At 41.1% G+C, this 27,017-nt stretch overlaps 3 long non-coding RNA genes across 3 annotated transcripts in view; all 3 read left to right on the forward strand.

Annotated features, from left to right (window-relative positions):
* Window positions 1-4,597: 4,597 nt before the first annotated feature.
* Window positions 4,598-15,662, forward strand: LOC142046108 (uncharacterized). Its single transcript, XR_012655031.1, has 3 exons — window positions 4,598-6,060; window positions 7,606-13,020; window positions 15,574-15,662. It is a non-coding gene; the product is annotated as an uncharacterized LOC142046108 (long non-coding RNA).
* Window positions 15,663-17,584: 1,922 nt separating this feature from the next.
* The window catches only part of LOC142046105 (uncharacterized), a 131,441-nt gene continuing 122,008 nt past the window's right edge, over window positions 17,585-27,017 (forward strand). Inside the window, exon 1 of the long non-coding RNA XR_012655027.1 lies at window positions 17,585-17,620. This is a non-coding gene — a long non-coding RNA (uncharacterized LOC142046105). The remainder of the gene's footprint in view (window positions 17,621-27,017) is intronic.
* LOC142046106 (uncharacterized) lies at window positions 21,200-25,841 on the forward strand. Its single transcript, XR_012655028.1, has 2 exons — window positions 21,200-21,369; window positions 21,678-25,841. It is a non-coding gene; the product is annotated as an uncharacterized LOC142046106 (long non-coding RNA).

Consider the following 27,017-nt stretch of genomic DNA (forward strand, 5'->3'; position numbering starts at 1 on the left):
GACACTGCATGGACATAGTCACAGGTCCACAGGAAGTCCTCGTCTCCTTACACTGGTGGTAAGGCGTTCCTTAGGTATGCAGCGGAGGACTCTTCTCCACACCTCTACCTACCAATACTCTGGTGACAGACTGCACCGCCCAGAGATATGTGGGGGAGAGAGGCTAACCTACGTTGCCTTCAAATTCAGGGCTTATGGTCCAGTCAGGAAGCTTGTTTTCCACAGAAACATTCTAGAGCTCAGGGATATCTACCTCAAATGCAAGACATTCCTGCCTCTTTGTCAGGGTCCCACAGTCCAAATGCTAACAGATGACACCAAAGCTATACATTATGTCAACAGTCGGGGGAGGAGGGGCAAGATCATCCCTGCACTGTCAGGAAACCATACAACTATGGAATTTATGCATTCTGAACCAAATCAGACTTGGAGTCTTCAAACCACAATTTGAGGACTTCAATAACTCAGACATAGGTTAGGGGTTTGTTATTGAAGTGGATGGGTGAGATTCTGTGGCCTGCATTGTGCAGGAGGTCAGACTAGATGATCATAATGATCCCTTCTGACCTTAAAGTCTATGAGTCTATGGGACTGGCGTGTCTGCATGTTCCCACCCTTCAGAATATCATGATAGATCAATTCAGCAGGCAATCCTCTGGCAACCACAAGTGGTCTCTTAAAGGCTCAGTCCTACAGAAGATCTTTTGAACACAGGGATTCCCAAAAGTAGACCTAGTTCCAGGAGACCAGAACAACTGTTAGACATTCTGTGTGACAGATATGACAGTTTCCAGCAGTGTCCTTGAAAAACTTGGTTGAATTAAGTTTAGGTATCTTTGGGGTCCATTGTACTAAATGCAAAGTTTGTGTATTATTGTGATCCAGGATTGTATGTAACCTCTCTAGGGGGAGATATGATGTAAGGCCTGGATAATCGAAGGACTATACTGAACAAAGTGGCAGACAAGAATAGACTAGGACAATACATGCGAAGAGGATTTCCTAGGAAATACCTAAGGAGAGGTTAATGCAAATTCCTCACCTCTGATTACGTAAAAGTCCAGCATTTTGAAACTATGCTCTGAGGAGATGGCCTTTGTCTGCTGATCACCTGTTACATGAGACCAACATCAAAGGCCCAAGTTGTATAAAGGAAAGACTGAACTATTTATGGTTGCTCTGGCTCTGAACCTGAGACAGTTATGAACTTTGTAACCTTGGGGAAAAAACCTTTGTGGGTTTTGAAGGACTGACATCTACCAGAACTTGAGGTTAGAGTTGGGGTGACTCTGGTTAGCTTTTTAGCATGCGTGCAAGTTCTTTTCTTGTTTTTAATATATTTTCTCTGTAATGCTTTCACCTTTTGAATAAATGTGTTTGCTTACAAAAAACTGTGTGGCAACTTGTGACTGTTGGCAATTAGTCTCTGCATGCATGCAGAAAGGGTGTCTGATCCCTCTATATATGGATCTAGGGGAAACAATGCCCCTAAATAATTATTTTATTACATTGTAAAGGTTTGCAAAATTGTCAGTCATTTGTGTCTCAAAGAATATAAAATGTTAAACAACAGTTTCCAAAACCATGAGATAAAGTAAAAGTGATGGGGTCCACCTGACAAAGAAGGGGAAGAGCATAGAAGTAAGTATTAAAAACGTGACTTAGACAGAGGGCGGGAAGTCAGAGGGGGGCGGGGGGAAGGGAAATAGAAAATAACATTATCGTAGTACAAGTGACAAGAGGAAAAACAGTGAGGGAATCTGCTCAACTTCTTAGATCTCTATACACCAATGTAAGGAAAATGGGGAATAAATAGAATGAACTGGAAATCTGAGTACACAAGCTAAAGTATGACTTTATTGGTAGTACAGAGTCTTGGTGGGATAAAACTCCTGATTGGACTATTCCTATAGAGGGGTATGACTTGTTCTGGAAGGACAGGCTAGGGAAAAAAGGGAGAGGGTGTTTGTTGCATTGTATTTCAAGAATGTTTACACTTTTTCTGGGGTCAGAAAGAGGTGAGAGGCAGACCAGTTCAAAGGTTTGGGGTGAAGATAAAAGAGGGGGAAATAGGATGATGTCACAAGAAGGATCTACTATATACCACCACATCAGAAGGAGGAGGTAGATGAGGCATTTCTATAACAAATAATAGGAATATCCAAAACACAAGACTTGGTAGCAATGAGGAAAATTAAGATGATTGTTGGAAAAGTAAGATGGAAAAACACAAAATGTCCAGTAAGTTTTTGGAATGTGTTGGGGACACATCTGAGGAATGTGTTGGGGACATCACGGTGGTGGAAGTAACTAGGGGGACAGCCATTTTAGACTTGAGTCTGATTAACGGTGGAATTCGTTATGAATCTGACAGTAGAAGGCAACTTGGCTAAAAGTGATCATGAAATTATAGGCTTCAAGATTCTGAGTAAAAGAAGGAGTGAGAGCAGCAGAAAAAGGACAGTGGACTTTGATAGAGCATACTTTAACAGAGAGATAGTAGATAAGGTCCCCTGGCAAGAAAATCTAAGATAAAAAGGAGTTCAGGATAGCTGGCAGTTGTTTAAAGAGATAATATTAAAGGTACAACAGCAAACTATACTAATGTGAAGGAAAGATAGGAAGAGTAGTAAGGCCAATATGGCTCCATCAGGAGCCCTTTAATGACCTGAAAATCATAAAAGAATCCTAGAAAAAGAGGAAATATGGAAAAAGTACTAAGGATGAGTGCAGAAAACTGACACAAGCACATAGGGACAAAATCAGAATTCCTAAGGCACAAAATGAGTTACACCTATCAAGGGACATAGAAGTCATAAAAAGAGGTTCTGTAAGTACATTAGGAGCAAGAGAAAGACGAAGGAAACTGTAGGTCCACAATGTAGCAAGAAAAGAGAATGAATAACAGATGATACCAAGAAGGGTGAGGTGTTTAATACCTGTTTTCCTTCAGTCTTCTCTGAAAAGGTTAATTGTGACCATATGCTTCATACAATTAATATTAACAACAAGGGGGAAAGAACACAAGCCAGAACAGGTTAAAGAATGTTTAGATAAGTTAGTTGCATTCAACTCAGCAAAGCCTGATGAAATTCATCTAAGGTACTTAAGAAAGTAGCAGGAGCAATCTCAGACATTGGCATCAAAATGGAGGAGGAGGGTCAGGGGGCCATGTCCACTTTCAAAAAGTAGGAGAGCCCAGCCTGGCCCATCCACTTTTCGACCTGCACCTCCTCTACCCCCGAGGCCCTGCCCCCCCCAACCAGGCCAGCAGCTGAAGCTTGGCTGGGGAGCCGGGCAGCTGTGGAGCACCATGCTGTGGACCCTCCACCTGCCTGGGGTGGGGTGGGGGTCAAGAGCAGCTGCTGGCATATGTCCCTGACCCCACCCGCCCAGAGCAGGAGGGTCCATGGCTCCCCACAGCTGCCTGCGCACCACGTGTGGCTCTTAACATGGATCTGGCTCCGGCTAGGGGGCTGCAGCCCGACCATGGTAAGAGCCGCATGAGCAGCTATGGGGAGATGCACTGTGGACCCTCCACCTGCCCTGGGCTGGGGGCCTGCAGGGCAGAGACAGGGGTCAAGGGCCATTGTTGACCCTCTCACCCCAGGCAGGTAGAGGGTCCTCAGCGTAGCTCCCTATAGCTGCTCACGAGTCTCTTATCATGGTTGGGCTGCGGCCAGTGATGAGCAGCCAAAATCCTAATAACCGGTTCCCTACCGGGTCCTAGGCAGCACTTCAGTATGGGCGGGGGGGTCTTCACTCGCTCTGGGTTTTCAGCGGCATTTCGGCGGCAGGTTCTTCACCCGCAGTGAGTGAAGACACACACACACATACACCCCGCCGAAGTGCTGCCGAAGACCCAGTAGAGAACCGTGCAGTGAGTATAAACCCCACGTACCTGTCTCCCCCCTCCATCCGAACCCAACCTACATCCTGCCCCCGACTGCCTTCCTTAGAGCCCATTAACCCCCCCGCTCCTTGTCCCCTGACCACCCCTCCTGAGACCCCCCACCCTAACTGCTCCCCAGGACGCCACCTACTATCCAGCTCGCCCCGCTCCCAGTCCCCTGACTGCCCCAACCCCATCCACCACCACCCCGACAGACCCCCAGAACTCCCACGCCTACCCAACCCCTTCTGTCCCCTGACCGCCCCCCCCAGAACCTCCGCCCCGTCCAACCGCTCCCTGCCCCTTATCCAACCCCTCCTCCCAGCCCCGGCCTGGCCCCCTTACCGTGCTGCTCAAAGCGGCAGGAGCTGCTGAGCTGCCCAGAGCGCTGGCAGCGCGGCGCGCTGGGGCTCTGCGAGGAGGGAGGGGCCGAGGGAGCCTCCCCGGCTGGGAGCTCAGGCAGGCCGGACAGGACGGTCCCGCAGGCCGGATGTGGCCAGCAGACTGGAGTTTGCCCACCCACCAGCTCCTTTAATAACCGGTTCTACACCAGCTTCTAAATTTAACAATCGGTTCTTGCAAACTGGTGTGAGCTGGCTCCAGCTCACCACTGGCTGCGGCCCCATAGATGGAGCCGGGTCCACGTAAGAGCCACCTGCAGGCAGCTGTGGGGAGTCGTGGACCCTCCTGCCCTGGGTGGGGGGCCTGAGGAATCGGAACACAGGCTGGGGGCTGCTCTCAATCCCCCTCCCCCCCACTGTGGGCAGGTGGAGGGTCCACGGGACCCGGCTTGCTCCAGCTTCTGGCTTGCTGGGCAGAAGGGGTAGGGGGTCCTAGCTCCCTTACTTTTGGGCAGGCTCTGCCGCCCTTGATCTCAGAGCCATTAGCAATTATCTTTGAAAACTCATGGAGAATGGAGAAGTACATAGTACCTATCTTTAAAAAGAGGAACAAAGAGACCTGGGGTATATATACAGTCGGCCTAACTTTGATACTTGGAAAAACACTGGAACAAATTATGAATCAGTTTGTAAGTACCTAGAGGGATAATAGGGTGATAAGTAATGTACAACATGGAATTGTCGAGAACAAATCATGCCAAACGAACCTAATATCCTTCTTTGACAGGATTATTAGCCTAGTGAAAATGGAGTGACACTGTAAATGTGATATATCTTGAGTTTAGTAAAGCTTTTGACAGTCCCACATGACATCTCATAAGCAAATTAGAGAAATGTGGTCTAGATCAGTGGTTCTTAACCAGGGGTACATATAACCCTGGGGTTATGCAGACGTCTTCCACAGGATACATCAGCTCATCTAGATATTTGCCTAGTTTTACAACAGTCTACATAAAATGCACTAGTGAAGTTAGTACAAACTAAAATTTCATATGACTTGTTTATACTGCTCTATATACTATACACTGAAATATAAGTACAATATTTATATTACAATTGATTTATTTTATAATTATATGGTAAACATGAGAAAGTAAGCAATTTTTCATAATAGTGTGCTGTGACACTGTTGTATTTTTATGTCTGATTTTGTAAGCAAGTAGTTTTTAAGTGAGGTGAAACTTGTGGGTATGCAAGACAAATCAGACTCCTGAAAGGGATACAATAATCTGGAAAGGTTGAGAGCCAGCGGTCTAGCTGAAATTACTATAAAGTGGGTCCACAACTGATGGAAAGACTGTACTTAAAGAGTAGTTATTAGTGATTTGCTTTCAAACTGAAATGATATATCTAGTGGAGTTGCACAGGCATCTGTTCTGTGTCCAGTACTATTCAATATTTTCATTATTTGGATAATGGAGTGGAACGTATGCTTACAAAAGTTGTGGATGACACCAAGATGGGAGGAGTTGCGAGCAGTTTGGAGGACAAGATTAGAATTCAAAAGGACCTTGATACATTGGAGATTTTGTCTGAAATTAATAAGATTAAATTAAATAAGACAAGTGGAAAGTACTACACTTAGGAAGGAAAATCAAATGCAAAACTATAAAATAGGGAATAACTGGGTAGGCAGTAGTACTGTAAAAAATAATCTGGGGGTTATAGTGGTTCACATTGAATGTGAGTCAACAATGTGATACAGATGCAAAAAAGGCTAATATTCTGGGGTATATTAACAGCTGCATTATATGTAAGATTTAAGAGGTAACACTGGTCTACAATTTTTGAGAAGTCTGCTTCAGAGATAAAATGTGGTATTTATTATGTATTTTGATGTGCTGAATTCAAATATGACAATTAAAACAACTGATTGGCTACTGTTTCTAAGATATTTAAGTTTTTACATTTTATGTCTATGTCTTTGTGTAGAAGTAGAGTTTTAATCATAATTGCACTAAGTCTTTTCATGTGTTTATGGATGTTTTTCATGTAATATTACCTGTCCGTTTATGTACTATTTAAAAAAATCAGCCAAAAGGGTTATTATAATAAAATTTATTATGAATAAAAGGCAAAAAACTATTAGTACATGTTTAGTCCTTTCAGTTTATTTACTCGTGTCGCTTCTTGCGACTTGTCGCTTCGTGTATTTATTAAATGGAGCACTCTCTGTCATGGTCCAGAATAGTCTGCAAGCATTGATGGGCTCTCCATTTGCCCTGAGCAGCGTTTCTCCATTGTTCGCTGTCTTGGAATGCTGCGCATGACTTGTCATCACTGTACTCCGCATTTGGGACAAAATCTTAGATGTGAGTGCAATAAATGTACTTTAGTGAATGTTTCAACCAAGGGCTGTTTGTATGGTTGAGGAGTTTTCACCAAAACCTGTAGTTGCCTGCCTTGTTATTGTTCCAGGAAAATTTTTGCCATTAACGGAAGAGACTTTTCCATGCTGTCTTTTCCTTGCACGCAGTAGCATGAGTCAAAGCCATTCATTCTCGAAAGAAGTTCTGAAATTTGGGACAGCAAGACCCTTCCTTTAGTCTTAAGCTTACTTACCTTGGGGATTTTTCCACCGGACTGGTACTTTGAAGCTGCTTGTCTCTCTCTCTCTCTCCTTTGACAAAGTTTCTTCATCAAGACCCCAGCTTGTGTGTAACGGTGGTAACAAATCTATCTTGATTCAAACAGTGGCTGGATTGTGAACACTTTTCCTCCCAGATATGACTGTCGTAGTGGCCAGTTTTCTGGTGAATGAGTGGGATCTGCTTGCACAGCTTATCCCATTCACGAAGAAAACAGCGCAGTATTTGTGTATCCAGTCTGCCCAAAAGCAAGCCAAAGAGAGCACAACTTTCCAGAATCGCCACCAAAGGCTTTGCCCCTGATTGTTAGTCTGTTTATGCCCTCAAAGTTGTTCATGTTGTCTAGGTTTCTTCATTGACTGCTGGACTCTCTCTCTCTATGCGCATAACAGCTTTAAGATCGCTCTTCGATGGAATCATTTGAACACAGTCTCCATATCTGGGATCGTGAACGATGTTGAGGGTGCATCCACCATCGACGTTGTTGGCAATGCTGTACAGATGTTTCGAACTTCCCTGAAGAAGACTGGGCACCAGATCCTTTTGCCGGTCACGGAACTGGAACCCTAACTCACCTGCCAGGAGATTTCCACTGCTGCGTCTGGAGGCCAACAGGCTAGACTAGAGCCAATCAACAATTTTAAGCATCATTTTCGTTCTCAGTGACCCAGAATTAGTAAAGTTTGACTACATTTATTTCAGAAGCATTTTGGCTGTAGAGCAGTGAATTGTTCTGAGTTACTTAGCTCTAGTGAGGCCTCAGCTGGAGTACTGTGTCCAGTTCTGGGTGCCACACTTAAAGAAAGATGTGGACAAACTGGGGAGAGTCCAGAGGAGAGCAACAAAAATGATCGAAGATTTAGAAAACCAGATCTGTGAGGAACAGTTAAAAAACTGGGCATGTTTAGTCTTGCAAAAAGAAGACTGAGGGAGGACCTGGTAACAGTCTTCCAATATGCTAATGGCTTTTACAAAGAGGACTGTGATCAACAGTTCTCCATGTCCACTGAAAGTAAGACATGATGCAATTGGCTTAATTTTCAGAAGCGGAAAATTAGATTAGTTATTAGGAAAAACTTTCTAACTATAAGGATAGTTTAGCATTGGAATAGGCTTCCAAGGCAGGCTGCGGAATCCCCATCACTGGAGATTTTAAAGATCAAGTTAGAGAACTGGGCTAAATCAGATTACCTTGAATGAGATCGTAGTGAACTGGGGGATGCTCACCATCAACCAGATTGCCTTGAGCAACAACAGAAAATTAAAGCTCTTCTGCTCTAATCATAGAAAATACAGTAACTCCTCACTTAAAGTCATCCTGGTTAATGTTGTTTTGTTGTTAGGTTGTTGATCAATTAGAGAACATGCTCGTTTAAAGTTGTGCAATACTCCCTTATAACGTTGTTTGGCAACTGCCTGCTTTGTTCACTGCTTGCAGGAAGAGCAGCCCGTTGGAGCTAGCTGGTAGGGGCTTGAACCAGGGTGGATCGGCAGCTCCCCTATCAGCTCTCCGCTCCCCTAAGCTCCCTGTGCAACAGCCTCCCAGCAGGCTATCAATTGCCAGGCAATTCAGCTGTCCCTGCCCCCCTGCCCCGCATGTGCTGCTCTTGCCCTCTGCCTTGGAGCTGCTCCCGGAGCCTCCTGCTTGCTGTATGGAGTGGGGGGGAAGAGAAGAGCTAATGTCAGGGTGTCCCTCCCCCCCCCCCGCTCCTGCCGCCTGCTTTCCCAATCTCCATAGAGCAGGGGGGAGACATGACAGAGCTCAGGACAGAGAGAGCTTGCTGGCAACAGGGGCTGTCTCAACTTGCTGATCTACTTAAAAAGGCAATGTAGAGTGCGGTCAGCATACTTAAAGGGGCAATGCACATCTCTCTCTCTCTCTCTCACGGACAAGGTGTGTGTGTCTGTCTGCCATGCTGTGTCCCCTCCATCCATTTGTGCTGCCTTGCAGAGTATGAGGCTAGATTAACAATGTGTTAATCCTTGAGGGCTCAGCTGTTCTAGTTCATCATTTAGCAGTGAGGCATTCCCTGGAAAATATGCCACCCTCTTCCACCCTCTGACTTCACCACCTCAACTAAGCCTCACAATCATCATTGCTGTGTTAAATTGTTTGTTTAAAACTTATACTCTGTGTGTGTGTGTGTGTGTGTGTGTGTATATAAATATAAATATATAGTCTTTTGTCTGGTGAAAAAAATTTCCCTGGAACCTAACCCCCCTCCCCCATTTACATTAATTCTTATGGGGAAATTGGATTCACTTAACATTGTTTTGCTTAAAGTTGCATTTTTCACGAACATAACTACAATGTTAAGTGAGGAGTTACTGTAGAGGTATTCTCATAAGACTGGTCCCTCACATAGAGATGTTTCTTCATTTGCCACATATGCTTCCAGCTCCAAGGGATCTACTGATCTGTCTCAACCCAGAGAAATTAAAATTAGCAATGTGGAATGTTAAGGCCTGAACCTTCCTCACTTCAGCAATTCTTTTTGACTCATGGATCAAATCAAGGTATTAATTTATGTCCAGAATCTACAATCAACTATCTCTGTGCACAGACTTCAGCATCTGGGGCTCTCAGACTTGCTAGATGCAGACAGTGTAGCAATTCACCCTCACAGCTCAAGATGTATCAAGGCCATTGCAAAGTTTTAACCATCAATTAAATACCTTATGGGTTATTGGAACTTAAATTTGCTTCTCCCTACGTTGATGGAGCTTCCATTTGAACTGCTGTCTAAAGTTGCTGGGTTTTTTCCCCTTTCAGTGAAAGTCACATTTTCAGAAAGACTACGAATTCCAGAAACAATTTCAATTCAGGAACGGTTTCTTTATTTTCTTAATAAGATAGTCTTCTTCATAGCCCCAGAGTTTCTCCCTAAAATAATCTTACCTTTTCATATTATTCACTATTCACTTATTATCTCATTATTCACCTAAGCCTCTCTCATCCTAAGGACACTGAAGTTTCACTTTCTGGATGTGAGAAGGGCCATAAAATATAATCTAGAAATGATGAAAGCCTTTTGAAAATAAGAAACTTTTTTTCTGGTGTATACTGGTTAAAAAAAAATAAGGCAACAGAGTATCTAAAGGAACCATATCCAAACTGCTTAGAGCATCTTATTGTTAAAGAAAAGCAGATAAGGATAAGAACATAAGAATGGCCATACTAGGTCAGATCTGTGGTCCATCTAGTCCAATATCCTGTCTTCCAAGAGGGACCAATACCAAATGCTTTGATGAGAATGAACATAACATAGCAGTTTATTGAGTGATCCATACCTGGTTGTCCACTCTCAGCTTCTGGCAGTCAGAGACTTAGGACACACAGAATATGGGGTTGCATCTCTGACCATCTTGGCTAATAGCCATTGATGAACCTATCTCCATGAACTTATCTAATTCTTTTCTGAATCCAGTTATAATTTTGGCCCTCACAGCATCCCCTGACAATGAGTTCCACAGGTTGACTGTGCATTGTGTGAAGTAGTATTTCCTTTTGTTTCTTTTAAGCCTGCTGCCTGTTAATTTCATTGGGTGACCCCTGGTTTTTGTATTATGTGAAGGGGTAAATAACAGTTCCTTATTAACTTTCTCCATACCATTTAGGATTTTATAGACCTCTATCATATCCCTCTTTAGTTGTCTCTTTTCCAAGATGAACAGTACCAGATTTTTAATCTCTCCTCATCTGGAAGCTGTTCCATCCCCTAATCGTTTTTGTTGCACTTCTCACTATCTTTTCCAATTCTAATATATACATTTTTAGATGGAGTGACCAGAACTGCAAGCAATATTCAAGGTGTGGGCATACCATGGATTTATATAGTGGCATTATGGTATTTTCTGTCTTATCTATCCCTTTCCTAATGGTTCCTAACATTCTGTTAGCTTTTTTGACTGCCGCTGTACATTAAGCAGATGTTTTCAGAGAACTATCCACAATGATTGCAAGGCTTCTTTCTTCAGTGGTAACAGATAATTTAAGCAACATCATTTTGTATGTATAGTTGGGGTTATGTTTTCCAATGTGCATTATTTGCATTTATCAACATTGAATCTGCCATTTTGTTGACAAATAACCTGGTTTTGTGAGATCTCTTTGTAACTCTTCACAGTCTGCTTTGGACTTAACTACCTTGAATAATTTTCTCTCCTTTGCAAATTTTGCCATTTCACTGTTTACTCCTTTTTCCAGATCATTTATCAATATTTTGAACAAAACCAGTCCCAGTTCAGCACTCTGGGGGACACCGCTATTTACCCCTCTCTATTGTGAAAACTGATAATGTATTCCTACCATTTGTTTTCTATATTTTAACCAGTTACTGGTCCATGAGAGGACCTTCCCTCTTATCCCATGACTGATTGCTTAAGAGCCTTTGGTGAAGGACCTTGTCAAAGGCTTCCTGAAAGTCCAAATACACAATATCCACTGGATCACTCTTGTCCACGTGGTTGTTGACCCCCCTCAAAAGATCAATGGGAAGAGAGAAATAGAATGTCTGTGACAAAATTTGAAGAGCAATGACCTGGGCATTGATCCATTCATTTACAATGAATTACAAGGTGGATATTGTTTCCTTGTTTGATTGGGCCTTTAGTCAACAAGTTCAGCAGTCTGCTATGAAATTTTATTTCCTTCCTTATCTTTCCCTCTCTTCATCCCATTTTGCTTGCTGATTCCCAGCAACCTCTCCCTCCAGATTGATAGATTTTTATGTATGAATAAAAGGATAATTTTGCTATTACCTGCTAATTTGTCTTCTCGTAGCACAGAATCTATCAGTACAGATGATCCTTCCTTTCAGTTGAAATGTTTGCCACTTTGCAATTTGTTTGTTATAATTATCTTTTAATAATAATGATACCTAGCACTTACAGAGCACTTTTCATCCATATCTGTCTCAAAGCTCTTTTAGACATTCTGGGTGAGATTCTGCACTGCTCCTCTAAGAGACACAGCACAGTATTCACAACCCAGGTGGGTCTGAGGTAGCTTTAAACCACTTTTGTGCCCTCTCAATCCTGGGCTGCTCCACAGCCCCTGGCATAATGCAGATAGTCTCAGAGGCCTAAATTATGACAGCCTCCTTGAGCAGCCCTCTGAGCCACGGTGCTGCACAGAATCTCTGCAATGTTTAATCTCAACCTCTGACAAATCCTCGCACCTCCAGTCATGCCATCCTGCTCCAGGGCTTTGGAGGGGGTCCTCAGAAGGCAGCCTTATGACTGTCTTCCTCAGTTCCTGTGCTAGGAGTATTCTACCCTGGCCAAATAAGAGCCTCTGTACACTTTTCTGACCCTTTTAGAGCCTCTATACACTTTTCTGACCCTTTTACTCAGCATAAAGGGCCAGAGCATAGGGTGTCACCCATTGTAACTTTGAAAATGTCTTTCTGGAGATGTGACACACTATGAGCTCCCTTCTCAGGGGGAGCTTTGAATCCAGATCCTTTCCAGACAACCTAGCTCTGTGACCTTCAATGGCCATGGTTAACTCAACAATCTGCTTCCCGCCCACTGAGTTTTACATCAAATATACAGTTAAACAAAATGTTCCTAATTATTTTAAATTTGGTGGTGTATTACACTTTCTATGGCCCTTGTCACTGTAGTATCTGAACATCTTTCAATATTTATGAATTTATCCTCACAATATCCTTGTGAGGTACAAAAGTGTTAATCTCATTTTATAATTTGGGAAACTGAGGTGCAGAGTGGCTAAGTGTCTTGCCAAAAGCCACACACGGAAGTCTGGGAAAGAGCCAGGCATATAATCCCAATCTCAGCTCTCAAACCTGTGTTTTGGCCACTAGACCACCCTTCCTCCATCTTGATGTTGATGTAACATCACAAGTATAGTTCAGTTTGAAGTGTCAGATAGAGCTGTAGCCAGTAATCTGCAACTTCTGAGGAGCTAAGGGAGTAGGGATGAAGGGAACAAGGTTTACATTCCTAATGCATCAGTTAACCCTGCTTATTTGAGGATATTCAGCAAATCATATTAAAGCTGTTGATTCTTGAATTTTATATTTGCAGATCACCTTTGTCTACAGTGCTGATACATATCCTAATGTAATGTTTTATGGCTCTCATAAGCATGAAGCATGCAAACTCTATGTCTAAGGTAAGTTAATTAACATTCTTTTTGGTATCCCTCCCTAAAAAATATTGCACACGTACAGAGAAATACTCAGTATCTAACTGAAGGCTCAATTCTGTCTTTAAGACAGTCTTGAGTAAGGGGTACTGCAGAGCCCAGCAACTTCTCAGGGGGAGTTTGGAGAGAAAATCTCTCCCCGAGCTCCCCAGTGCACAGGCAGACTGTGAATGCTCCACTAGCTCTTAACATAGTGGAGTATGCTCCCTTCTCTGCAGCTGGCCAGCGGGGGACATAGCCCCACCTCCTCCTTCTCATTCTGGAGCTGGTTCAATCCCCTGAATTCAGAAACTACAGTTCTGTCTGCACCTTCTGAGGAAGGACTCTTGTGCGCCACCCTTCACAGCCCCTTTAGTCTTCTTGCAGACAGGCAAGGCTGGGTCAATCTAGTCTCTATTACTATATTACTAGGAACTATATACACTTACAGTATTTTTATGAGCTTCCCCCTCCTTTCCATATTCCCTCATGGGCATTTGAGTCGTTCTAATGCTTGTATGTGACAAAAATCTGTAGGAGTTACAAAATGCAAATAATTGTATTAATTATTTAGCTTTTTTCTTTTTGACTCTTCAGCAGTATTTGTCCTACAGATCAGCATTACAAAACTGAGTTGAAGTAAAGTCCAAACTGACAGGTAGCCCTTACTCATGCACATAGTCCCTTTGACTTTAATGGGACTTCTTGTGTGAGAAGCATTTACAGGATGAGACCCTGTAACAATTAATAGATTTTACATGGAAAGATTGCCAAAAATTCGTATTTAGTCAATAGTACATGAAGATTGTAACAGGCAATCAAACAGTATCACATAATGGATTTTTTGAGTGAAATTGGTGATTTTATTAAGCAAAGGTTGTTCACATGCACGTAACATTCAATCAGTAATAGGCAAATTAAAAGTTAAAACACATGTAAAACAGTAGTTTTAAATACTGAATATTAAATATTCTGGATTTTGCCAGTTTGTCTTAAAAGCATAGTGTTGTTTTTTTTTAAGTTTTCTGCATTTATATTTCTTTTTTATAATCTTTTATGTAAGGTTAAAAATGTATATTATTCACCTGATAGACTTTTGGAATTTTCCTAATTTGCATTTATCTTTTATACCTTCCATGTTGGAATGGCTACTTTGTGATCTGTATTATGTGTATATTTGCAGCCTGTGTTAAGTGCATGCTTATACATTTTTTTTTAAAAGTGCATTATTTAATACCTTGCAATTGCTAATGTCATGTACAGTATTACATGTACAGTGATATTCAATACTGTACAGTATTATCATATACAGTATTAAGAACTACTATACATATATAATAGAAAACCTTATCAAAAGTAATTATACATGTGTAGTAGTTATCTTTAAAAATTAATATCTTGCCAGCTTTACTTGCTTTTATTCTCAAAATACTAAGTATATGACTCTGTTATGGAGCATTAATGCAAGACTTGAAAATTATACTAAATACTTACTGGTACTAATCAGAGAACTAAATCTACAAACCAGAAGTAGATACAAAAGAAGGGGACAGGGAAGAATGGATGAAAGATGGGGCTCCCTGCCATAACCCGTACTAGAAATGAGAGGGTGTACAGAGATTTCTATAAAGATGTTGCATATAGTTGCCAGTCAGTAGGAATCATAAGTTTCACCCCTTTCTAGCTTCTGGAAGAGAAAAGGGAGGTTTCTATCCCTTCTCCACTTTTCGAGAGCATTGTGGCTTCTGTGAGAGGGTGGTTGAGTCTGTGCTACTTAACTTCTCCCTCAGCATCCATTTCTTGTATCTGTTCTCTATCCCCTATTCCCCTACCCCTCTGAATAACTGTAGTACCTCATTCTGATGTTAATAGTTTTGCCAGACAGGGACACCAATATGATATTGACATTACTGACAATTTCACAGTTAGTCATAAGACTCTGAACTACAGATGTTCATCTCTGCAGAGCCTTGTTAATTTCACTTTGCTACTACTTGACAAAGTGAAGAGCAGCAGCAAAGGCATTGGAACTGTCTGCCTGCAGACCCAGAAGGACAACACTGCATCATTAACCCTCCAAATGTGAACTATGGTAATATTCACAACCTAGAGAACAGAAGTGTACTTTATTTTTTAAATGAAAGCTGCAGATATTAATGGCTTAAGCTCCTATGCTCACCAGAGAATTTTTTTTACTCTCATTTGGAAATTGGTAAATAGATTTTCCAAATCTTGCATTAATAACACATAATAGACTAAATGTATTATTTCAGTAAACAAAAGGTGAGATGTAGAAATGACCTGATTTAGCTTTTGTTTTAAAATTTAGAGGTATATTCTGTCCTGTTTCAAATACAAAAATCTCATTGATGAGAAAAATATGACCCACAATATTTGCTACCTAATAGCTAAAATTAAAGGAGAACTAGAGTTTTTTAAAGTGCTACATGTGTTTTTATGTGTCAGATGCCCCAAATAGTAAGGAGTGGAGGGCATTTAACAAATAATTAAATGTAACAAATATTTTCTCCCCTATTTCAGGTACTCTGAAATTGCACAGACTTAATGCCAACCACTGTAAAGTCATGGCTATCACTGAACCCTGCTAGAGCCTGGAGCTGATGCATAAGGGTTCAAGTATATGACTTTCATTATATGTCATGGGTTTGTAATTGTTTTTTTTTTTTTTGCAAAACCATACTGTTAAATAATAATAATTCCTGCCACTTACTGGCACAACTCTTGACCAGAATCACAGTAGCTGTGATGTTGCAGCAGATCTATGGTCCATTGACACAAATTTTAGAAGTCTAAAAAGGGGAATGGAAGGGGAGGTTAATTTGAAATTAGTCATGTGCTGAATGTCCCACTTATGCTTATTTAGCTGAGGTAATCACAAGAAAAAAAGTAACTCTTATAAAAAATAAAGTTTATATTTTTTAGAAAACCCCCAGAGTATTATCTTGTATGAACTCTGAACATTTTGTATTTTAACATAAAAGTAATTAATAATTACACACTGTACATATGGAAATGCAGGTTTGATCCTCATAATAAATTAATACAATTTAGCTTTTTTTAATGTGTATGCTACAGAGTGGATTCTAAATTCCAGTGTATTTTTTACATTTAAAACAAATGAGACTATTTATGAGAGTAAGGATATATATGTGTAATACAGAAAGTATGCATATTTTATTTACTGAACACTAGTGCCTTCACACAACCTATTTTTTGTTGACATTTGTTTATTTTCTCTGGGAGAATGACAGATCTGCAGCACAACATAATACCAATCCAAAGGCCAGAATTTCAGAGCAGACTGGATTTCAGGTAAATAGAAACTGATCCCATAGTGACAGTGATGGCCCCACACTTCCTGCTTCAGCTTTTGAAAGACCTCCCCACCAGCTAAGTCATTAAACCACTTCTTGTTTCCAGACACTGACAACTTTGGAATTTATTTTACACTGCTACCATTCAGACTACTTACAAGGACAGAATGAACTGTTCTAGGCCCAGATTCTCCGATGTACCAAAGCTCTGGTAAATGTAGCAGAATTGGGTAGCCATCCAGTAGCTGGTTATAGCTCTCTGATCTCTGCCCAGTCCTGTCTCTGGTACAAGTTTGAGCACCATAGGGGCAGCTCTAATTTACCTCAGCTGACATTGATTCCTAATTGACTGTCCACCAGCTGAAGATAGCTGTAGTGCAGTGATCTTTAGGCATATTTCCTAGGATGGTGTTGCAAAAGTAACCTATGATGGCTCTTTGCCTGCTGGGACTTACCCACATCAAGGGAATCCTCAGCAAGTGAGATAAAGGGCAGTTTTCATTTTTTTGTCCCAATTCTCAACTGTTTTTTTATCAAATCCGAAATTATGAAATGCTTGGAAAAGAGCACATTAGATTTCTTATGAAGGTATATTAACAAGAAAACAATAATAATTTACCTAATTAAGTATATGCTGAAACATGTACAAAGTTATCTACTTGGTTAATGAACGTTAGTGTAGTGTCATTGATAGCGAGTTACTGTTATTAATATACCATAAACTGAAAAGGTGTATGTACTCCAATCTTGTGCAATAAAACATCTGGAAAACAACAAGGCTTATAAAAATGTAACCTTATTAAAAATATCTACAATTTGAAATCCTAAATGTGAAATGCTTGCTTTCTTGTGTAGAGGAAATAGAGCAAAGATACAATGTAACAGAAAGCTAGCAGGACAAAGGAGATACCATTGACTCATTTCAGACTGCCAAACATAACTACTGTTACAAAAGTGAAAAAGAAGGGAACTCAAAGCTTTTCTGTCTAGTTTCTGCACAAATAGGAACACACAAACTTCAAAAAGTAATAGACTACTTTGAAGAAACCAAAACCATCAAGTTAAAAACTGTATGTACCACTAAATTGAAGTCTACGATTCTTACAGTTTCCACTAGGTAAATGTTTATTATTTAGTTGTATTTTTAGGTTACTGTACTAGAGGGGGAAAAAGTTTTTTTCACCAAACATCACTGTCTGTAAAACACTTTTTGTTGTTTTTAGTGTGATATGGATTTATTGACTTTGCAGTGGGTAAGTACTACTTCACTATTTTGACAAATTTAAGAAATGAAAAATTGCCTTTTATGTCTCAAGTATACATTGCAATATTTTGGTATTCTTATAATGTTAAAATGATAAAACAGGAAAAAATAAGATAGTATATGAGGATTAATTTTTGGAGTCTGTATTCAAACATGCTTTTCTATTATTTTTAAATGTTTATTTTGTGCAGAGATTTTGAACTAAGGTGTACCATTTATTGTCCTGTCACAAACCTACCAGGACTGGCCAGTAAATGTCATTGTTCCTATAATTTGTATAGTTAGTAATACAGTATCAAAAGTATATTCCTAGGAATTTCACAACACTAGGATGGTTTCCTGTGTGTTCTACCTTGTTCATATAAAATATTTGAGACAGCAGTTTAGCTGTTCTGTATCCAGAAATAAAACTTAAATCTCTTATGACAAATTGCTTCCTGAACATACAGAATTTGTTTAAAATGTCCAGGGTAAATTAATCACCATTATGTAAAGCACCCAAACATGGTATTAACTGTGATACTAAGGTAAACATTTCAAATGTTAGAAATCTAGTTTTACAACAGAGCTACTTTACAGTAAGCAATACTTTTAAATCTAAAGGCAAAACAATGGATTTGATTAAATCCTGAAGGGTATTAGTACACTTGGAGCCTTTAGAATGCACCACCTGTGATTCACATTTCCTTTAACATATTACCAAAACACAGACATGTTGGGAGCTATCAGAATATCTCTCAGTTATGAATATTTGTGCAAAGCCTGAGTGACCAGGTTTCTTCTTGTTGTTATAACAGAGGTAGGCTAAACAAACAGAACTAGCATGTAACGAAAAGCTCCACTTACCATAGATTTCGCTTTTTTGAAACGACTGATCATTTTAAAATCATGATCGAGACTCAGAAAAACAGGGCCCAGTTAGAACCCATCCCCCATTTCTCCAAATACAGAAAAGCTTGTGTGACTCTCAAAAGTTTGCTTATCGATTTGAGAGCAGAGCCCCACCCTTATTGAAAAACAAACAAACCAACCTCAAGTATTGTACAGGAATGACCCCAAACAGAGGTAGGTTTAGTGGTTTGGACTATACTGTAGCACACTAGAATTCTTTCCTTATGCTGATGGCTGCTATTTAATAATCGATGGAGGTTTTATGGGTAACAAGTCCCTTCGTGGCTGTATTGTCCGACCTATTAACTATTCCTTCTGCCAAGCTGTTGCCGCTCAGTTTCTGGGTGTTGGGAGCCATGTAATGGAGACACATGGAAGGTGGAAGTCATATAGGATGAGAGAAATTGGCCCATGAGTTCCAGAGGCTACTGCCAGACTACAGGCTCTGTCCCTTGTCTTGCTTGTGCAAGACTGGCTCTGGTGTGTGTCCCCTCCCTAGCTAAACAAAACCGCTTGTAACTCCTGAATGTTATTGCACAATGGGAGGAGGCTCCTTCTCAACAGGGCTGGTCAGTGTCTCCTCCCTTTTTCGCTCGCCCGCCCTCCTGCTGGCTCTCTGGAAGGAGGTGGGGATCACTGGGCACTTTCCTCTTGGGGTGCTATGGAAGCCTGAGCCCTCATCGTCCCTTCATACTGCACAGCGGCTTCCTCCAAGATCCAGAGGAGAGAGAAAGGTGGGAGGGAGCCAGCGGAAGGGCCCGCCGCCTGCTGTTGTCAGGGTGGCGGTGACTTCATTCTTTTCTTAATATAGAGTCGGTTGTCAGGCTCTGGACAGAGCCGGGCTGGAGGGACTGGCTGTCAATCACATGACGTCACAATACGCTTGTGTGAGCACTGTAAACAGTAGGTTCTGGTCATTATAGCTCTATGTGTGAGGGCTCGCGCGCCTGGGTTGCTTGTCTCCCTGTGTGTGCTAGGGACCCTCTCAAGCACACTGCTCCCTTCCCCTCCACTTTCTGTGAGAGCAATGTCATTGCCTCCATGATCTCTCACGGTGTAAAGCTCCAAAGGTAACATAATTGGAGGGGCATGATGTAATTCTCTCCCTGGCCAGTAGCTGCCTACGCTTGCACCAATCTCCTAGTTACTGGGGAGGGGGTATATCAGCACAGTATTAGCTGCCCCCAACATGCCGTGCAGATTAGGGGAGGCTGATCCCCCAAGCGAGCACAAATGTACTCCCTTTTAATCCTGAGTTATTGTGAAAAGGTGGAAGATCCTCTCTGTCTCCAGTTCCGGCAGCAGATTGGGTAGAGGCGAGCCCAGTACGGCGTGTGTGCAGTAAACACGCCGATGAGCTCTGGCGGTAAACAAATCTACTAGGCTTTCTAACACAGCAACTTGCTTGAGGCAGCTTCCCCTAACACACGCACGCACATACATTTCCCTTCTAACAAAAGCCAGTTTAATATTGGTTAGTGCGTCAGCTTTTGTTCTGTAAGCGGCGGTAACTATTTTTATAACCTATTGTAATATGTGACAGTTGATATCCCGACTAACCCAGCTCACTACACACACACCCCTACAGTATGAGACCCACGTATACTCGCATGCCCCTCCAGTTCAGTGACAACAAACCACTATGGCTTAGCTCTCGGTCTGAAATCCCAGTCCCTCTTTATTTCCTCTGTATCCCTCTGCTTTTGCAATGTAGCAGATAGAAGAGCAGAAGTCCTCCCTTCCCCCCCCCCAAAGGAAATATCTGAATTGCACTTACTGATCTGTCAGAGGAGAAAAAACACCCTTCTCATTGTAAAGCAAAATAGCCAGTTGCAGGACGCTGCCAGTATGATGAGAAAGCGAAGAAAAATCTTCCAATAGCGAGATTACCCCTAAATTCGGGTGTTTAACCAGAAAAAAAAATAACAACCCCCCTGTTGCCTTTTTTGTGCAGTTTCAGCAGAGCTGCGAGGAAGTTGGTCCTTTTGTTCCACTATTTATAGATTGCGTCAACATTGCGAAAAGGAGAAGGCGGAGCAGTGGCACTTACTCCTTCGAGAGAGAGGGAGAAAAACCCTGCACACACGCGACCTTAAGTACACAACACTGCGACCTCCTCCTCTCCTCCTCCTCCTCCACCACCCCACTGAGCAGCGCCAGAGATCAGATTCAATCACGTGTCTGAGGAGAGCACCAGCGTGCCCAGTGCCTGCTTATTGCTGCCTTTCCATGCACAGCAGTAGCAGAGAGAAGCTGCTCTCTCCGCTCTCAGGGACTCTGGAGCTCGCATCCAGGTTATGCTTTATATATGCAGAGGAATGGATTTCCCTGCGTGTCACCCACTAAGCTATTACAAGTGCATGCCACAGTGCCCACTGCTGCCACATCTGTGTTCTCCATTGCCTCTCATGTTTATATATTTGAATATACTCGTCTGTTTTACTACAACAGAGTTCTAAAGTGAATTTGTTACAACCCTACCATTGCAAATTCGCAGGAGATTAGTACGCAGGAAAGGGGAAGCAGCATTGCTAAGACTCAGAACACTCACTCGCTCTCCTCTCCGCAGGTGCACCGAGAATATGTGACAGTTCCCTTTTCATTCCTACCATATAGGAGGGGAGGAGAGTATGTCGGGGAGATTCCTGAAGGGTTAATGGCAATGTGTTTGCTGAGAGAATATTTACATCTTCCATTTAAAGCTGATCTTGAAGTTATAAGACTCCTTCGCCATCCAAGAAATTAAACTGCACTTTTCTGGCCTAAAGCCAGCGTCTCTGAACTGAATGTAAACAAGGAATATTGCAAGAGGGCCTTCCAGTGAAACGAAATTAAATTGGCTTGGTCGTAAGTGTTGTTTACATTCTCAGTTTCCAATCGCTCTGCCCTCTCTTTCTGCTACACATTTAATTTTTCCACTTTGGGACTCAATTTCCAATCGCTCTGCCCTCTCTTTCTGCTACACATTTAATTTTTCCACTTTTGGATTAAAATAGTTTAGTTAAGCAGACCCAGTGAGCGGAGTGACCTACTCAAGATAACCTGACACGGGTGAAGTTACATGGGACGTAGGATCTTTCCGTGAGCTTAACTATGTTGTTAACAAGCTGAAAGAATATGTGCTTTTAGAGGGATTCTTGTCACCCGTGTCTTAGGAACCATTGGATGGGATGGTTCCAGTGGTACCCTCTGCGTGAGAGTCTGTGCGTAAACGATGGAAAGGGAGGCCGGGCACCGAAGTTGTTTGAACCTGCTAAGCGCTCTCTAAGTTCCTACTTGAGTCCGCAAGAAGTTGGTGCTGCCTCTACGAAACATTCATGAAACTTCTGCAGGATTGAGAAACTTCTGTGTTTAGGAGGAGAACTCATTTCTGCTAGCACCAGGGCTATATATGCACTGATGCACATTAGAAAGGATTTGAAGGAGAGAAGTGAGGCTAAACGATTTTGTGCTAATGAACCGAGTGATGTGTTTGTTCTAAAAAAAAATTGCAGTGGACATGCAGGGTGATATACTGCGTTTGGACAGAAACTGTGGACCAGGTGAGATTTCCAGGTTTTTTTCTTTCGTGTCGTGCAGTATCTAGCCGGATGATTTTCTGTTGTTTATGTTACATTACAACGGATTCTTTTGCTATTATTATTTTCTTGACAAAAAATACAATAGTCACTTTGAACACATCCCTCCCCGCGCACACATTCATCTTACTGCAAAGTGGCGGAGGGGCTTTGATCCTGTTGCTCAGTTTTATGATAATAGAGAACTCTGAACGACAGTGAAATAAATACATATATTGTAGTTATTTTCTTATCTTGTATCCTGATCCTGGTTTATATTCTTTACAACTTTGCGCTTGGGAATAATATCTCATCGCTGCTGCAGCTGCTGCTGTCGTTTCGGCAACATCCGACAGTTTGCTCATCCTCCCTAGCGCTATGAGTGTTTTTCTCTGCCGTGCTATGGTAAACAACAAGAGAATTTAAATAAACCAGTCTGAAAATAGACAATGTTCGGTGTCAGTCAGAAGACTGAGTTCCTTCAGTGTGTGGAGTAAAAGCCGTTTCAGAAGGTGCAGGTTTTTAATAGCTCTTTAAATAATGTGTACGATTAATTCTATGAACACTTAATGACGGTCATAAAGGGTCAAACTAATGAGTTAACGATGAATAAATATTCTTGGTAAGAGTCCAGAATTGAATAAACAGTAGTTAGGATATCACTTAATACTTTTCTTAAAATTAATGAAAAAAGGATTGTGAGTCACTGGAACAACTTTTTAAAAATACGCTTTTAGGACAAATGAAATGGATTATTGTGATGGGAATGAACAGAGGATACAAGCAGAAGGTTAAACGATTGAATAGCAAAAAGCAAGCGTGCGGACTCCAAGCATTGGCTTACAAACTCAGTGTAACTGCCCAGATGCAGGTTGAACTTCAGTAAAAAGCACTGCGCTGAGAAATGTAACAACAGCGCTTTAGAAGTCTCTAAAGAAAAGCTTAATTGTTCGAATTTAGATAACTAGGAAACTCGTTGTGACCTACATTGCTGGTCTGAGTCAGTACTGAACAGCCAGCTTGCAAACTTGTACACACTCCAATTCTTACCGTCAGCAACGGATCTTTTGGGTGGAGCTCTTTTCCACAGTTTCTGTAAGCACTTTATTTGGTGGTTGCTAGTCCCATGTTTACAAATAAATAAAGTTAGATGGAGAGACAAGGTGGGTGAGGTAATATCTTTTATTGGTAATATCCTGGGACCCAGCAGGGCTACAACACTGCATACAAAGTTACATGGAGTCCGTTTCTCGTCTCATATCTAGCTTTGTCAAAACTGCCTCCCTACTTGCGGTTTTCAGTACTGTACAGTCAGAATAGATGCAATTTAAGATTATTTTAATAGCTAATTTGTTAGTAAAAGCTTATTTAAGCAAATATAAGTTTCTCCAAGTTTAGAAAGGAGGTAATTAGAAGAATGACACTGCATTTTCAGAAGGGCTTCGGATTACTTAGCTGAGCAGATCATAGATGTTAAGTAGGTAAGAGGTATTGGATGATACATACCGTTTTTTCTTTCTTAATACCGTAGGGAGTGTGTAAAGTTCACAACAAAAAGTTCTTACCATATTGTTTTCCGTATCCCTTGTTTAATACACTTTAATACAAGCTGTGCAAGGGCTATATACCAAATGTCGATGTCGTTAATTAAGGATTATAGTTTATTTTGTTTGAAGTGAAGTTGGACATAGTTGAAGAGGTTGCATGTTGAACACACAGTTGAACACTGAAGAAGCGAGAAGACGCACGTTAGCAGTTTGATCAGTGATCAATACATATAACACTACACCCCCACTCGTGTCTAAGGAAATCAGTCAGACTCCACGTCCATTTATATTCAAAATGACAAAAAGAGTGCAGATGAAATACCCTCCGAAACTTCGCCTTTTGGAAAGAAACCCTCTCTGTGTTTTTGTTTATTATTTTTTAATCATGTCGTTAGTACGAGTAAACAGAAACGCCAACATTCATAGTCTTAAATTTATGGATTCCTAAACAAGAGATTTACTATGGCTGATCACCAATTTGTAGTGTTCCTTTCTTTACATCTTTTCGCAAACTCTCATAATTTTCTTGGCAAACAAAAACAAAACACCCCGCCCCCCCAAAACCCCAGACACATTCAGTAAAGTATCAGACTTCAGAATCAGTCAAGGACATCAACTCCAATTTCCTTCTATTGAGATTCGGGACCTTTCTTTCCTTAAACCATAACTTTTAGAACAACGATGTTTATTTGATTCAACACTGTTTACTAATAGCTTTTAATAGCTCGTTGTTTCCTGAAGTGGTTACATTTCAGTCTCGCTTCTTGGTATGAAATCAGCGAGGCTTCTGTATAACGAGTGAAATCCACCTCTTATTCACCTATAACTGAAACGAGAACAGAAAACGTCAGTTCTCATTTCGGAGGGGGAAGGGAGGGGAGGAATTTTTTTTTTTTACAGTGAAATGGCTTGTATCCAAACAGTGTTTTTTAGCTCAGGCTTTGTGAGACTATAGCCTAAAGTAGCAAAATTCGTCACTATTACACCTCCGTATCTAGTTAATGCTAGTTTAGTGACACTCACTAAACAAAGTAAATTTAATCTCTGTAAACTCTTAAAAGGAAAAAAAAATTTCCCTGACACAGAGAGAGATTGTTAGAAACCTCAATTAAAAACCTCTCCTTTTCTTTCTAACTGTCAAATACAGCTGATAAAGTTTTGTGAGTAAGGTTCGCTCTTGGAAGAGGATCAGATATATTTAAAGGGGAGAGGGTGGGTAATAGGTAGGTGTTTTCGTTATGTCTGCCAGCATAATCCGACACCCCGTGGCTGTGTCTAAACCGAAATAGATAACACTAGAAGATCTGAATCAATCCCTGAGAGTTTTATTTAATACGGATTGGAGTTTTCCGGGAGTCCTGAAGTTTCCTCTGTTATTTCAATCCCTTAAAGCTCCACGAAGCAGGGACCTGGGGCAGCCCCGGGAAATAAAGCCTTGCACCTACTTTTCGAGTCCAAAGCGGCGAAAAGGTTAAGGAGCCCAGAACGGGGCTCGCACAAGGGCAATTGGAAAAACCGAATCGCTTCCAAGACATGCGTTTAGTCAGTACGAAAAAAAAAAAAAAAAAGCCTTGCAAAATGTGGTTTGGGGAAACCTGCAGAGGAAATGGACACAGTCTGCGCTTCAGAGCTCAGTCCTCACGGTGAAGCTGAAGGAATCAGCAACTTCCAGTTAACACAATTCAACCCCAGATAATTCTGTCCGTGGGCTTCTCCTATTCATAAGGCTGCATAGTTTCATATGTATTTTTCACCACCACACAAATCAAGCACGCTCGACCAGGTTTTTAAGGATTGGATGATTTATATGCATCAAATCGATCTCTGAAAGCTTTTGTTTCACTCGCGTGCTTGAAAATAGTTCTGTTATCAGCAATGTGCATCTGTAAATGTTAAGAATCTAAAGTTTGTCCTTTATTGTGACATTGTAGGAACGAAAATGTAGAATATAATGAAGTAAACCTTTTATTACGTTTCATTGTAGCACATGACGTAAAATAAAGTTTCGGAGACGTTAAGTACAAGGAACTAGACTGTCCTAGAGCAAAATCGCTTTAAAAAAACAGAGAAAAAGATCCATGTCATTACCAAATGTGGTCTGTATGATTTGCTTAAGTAAATTAACGGGTGTTTGAAAATGTGCGTGTCACTATATATTGAATTAAGCATATATTGCTCTAAGTAATGAAATAAAATAATCTGGATTTGGTCAGCATCTCCCTTATTGTTGGTGGGGTATCTATAAACCTTACCCCATTTCTTATTTTGGTACATTCGCCACAACACTCAACCAGGGATGTGATTTTTTTTGAAATATATTGTTTTAATAATGGACCACGTGTGTGTGGAGGGGAACCATTCACTGAAGCAGTGGCTTTCAACCTTTTCAGACTACTGTACCCCTTTCAAGAGTCTGATTTGTCTGGCATACTCCCAAGTTACACCTCACTTATAAACTACTTGCTCACAAAATCAGACATAAACATACAAATGTGTCACAGCACACTGTTACAGAAAAAAAGCTTACTTTCTCACCTTTACCCTATAATTATAAAATAAATCACCTGGAATATAAATACTGTACTTACATTTCAGTGCATAGGATATAGAGCAGTATAAACAAGTCATTGCATAAAATTTTAGTTTGTACTGACTTCACTCGTGCATTGTACATAGCCTGTTGTAAAAGTAGGCAAATATGCAGATAAGTTGATGTATCCCCTGGAAGAGTTCTTTGTACCCCCAGGCGTATGTGCATTAAAGAACTAGTAATACAATTTGTTTAATGCTTCTTTCCAGACGGAAATATTGTTTGAATTCTCTTTTGGTTCTACCTGTCAAAATATTTGACTGCTGGGAACAACTTAAATATCTGATGGACAACTTATTTGACAGAAGGTAAACATGAAAATCGTCCTACTGATGTCGATTTCTTAGCATTCTATTTCCTGAGGAACTTTTACTTTGAAATGTCATGGAAGCTATAGTTTTGGTTGTATTTTTTTTCTGAGAGTGGTGGGGTAATCGGTTTCCTGTTCCTAACATATTACATTTTACTTAGATTTGCATGTAGAATTCACGTGGCTCTTTATGCTGACTCATTTTTAGTTAGGTAGGTTTATGTTATGTTTCTATAGTGGCCTAATTATATTAAGATTCTTTCTGTTAACTACTAAAGAATTAAATTGTTTATCAACACAGAGGTCAGCACAAGTACCGCTTTGCAGAATGACTGCGGTTTCCAGTGCCCTTTGCATTGAATAACGGATTAGATGTTCATTTTGGTTCAAAAAGAGAGTCACTAACTGAGTCTCGGATTAGGATTTACGGGCTCAAAGCCACATTCTTCCAATGGATCTTGGGGTGCACGGGGAATGCATATTATGGCCCC

Source organism: Chelonoidis abingdonii, chromosome 1 (genome assembly GCF_003597395.2).
Source record: "Chelonoidis abingdonii isolate Lonesome George chromosome 1, CheloAbing_2.0, whole genome shotgun sequence".
Classification (NCBI taxonomy): domain Eukaryota; kingdom Metazoa; phylum Chordata; order Testudines; family Testudinidae; genus Chelonoidis; species Chelonoidis abingdonii.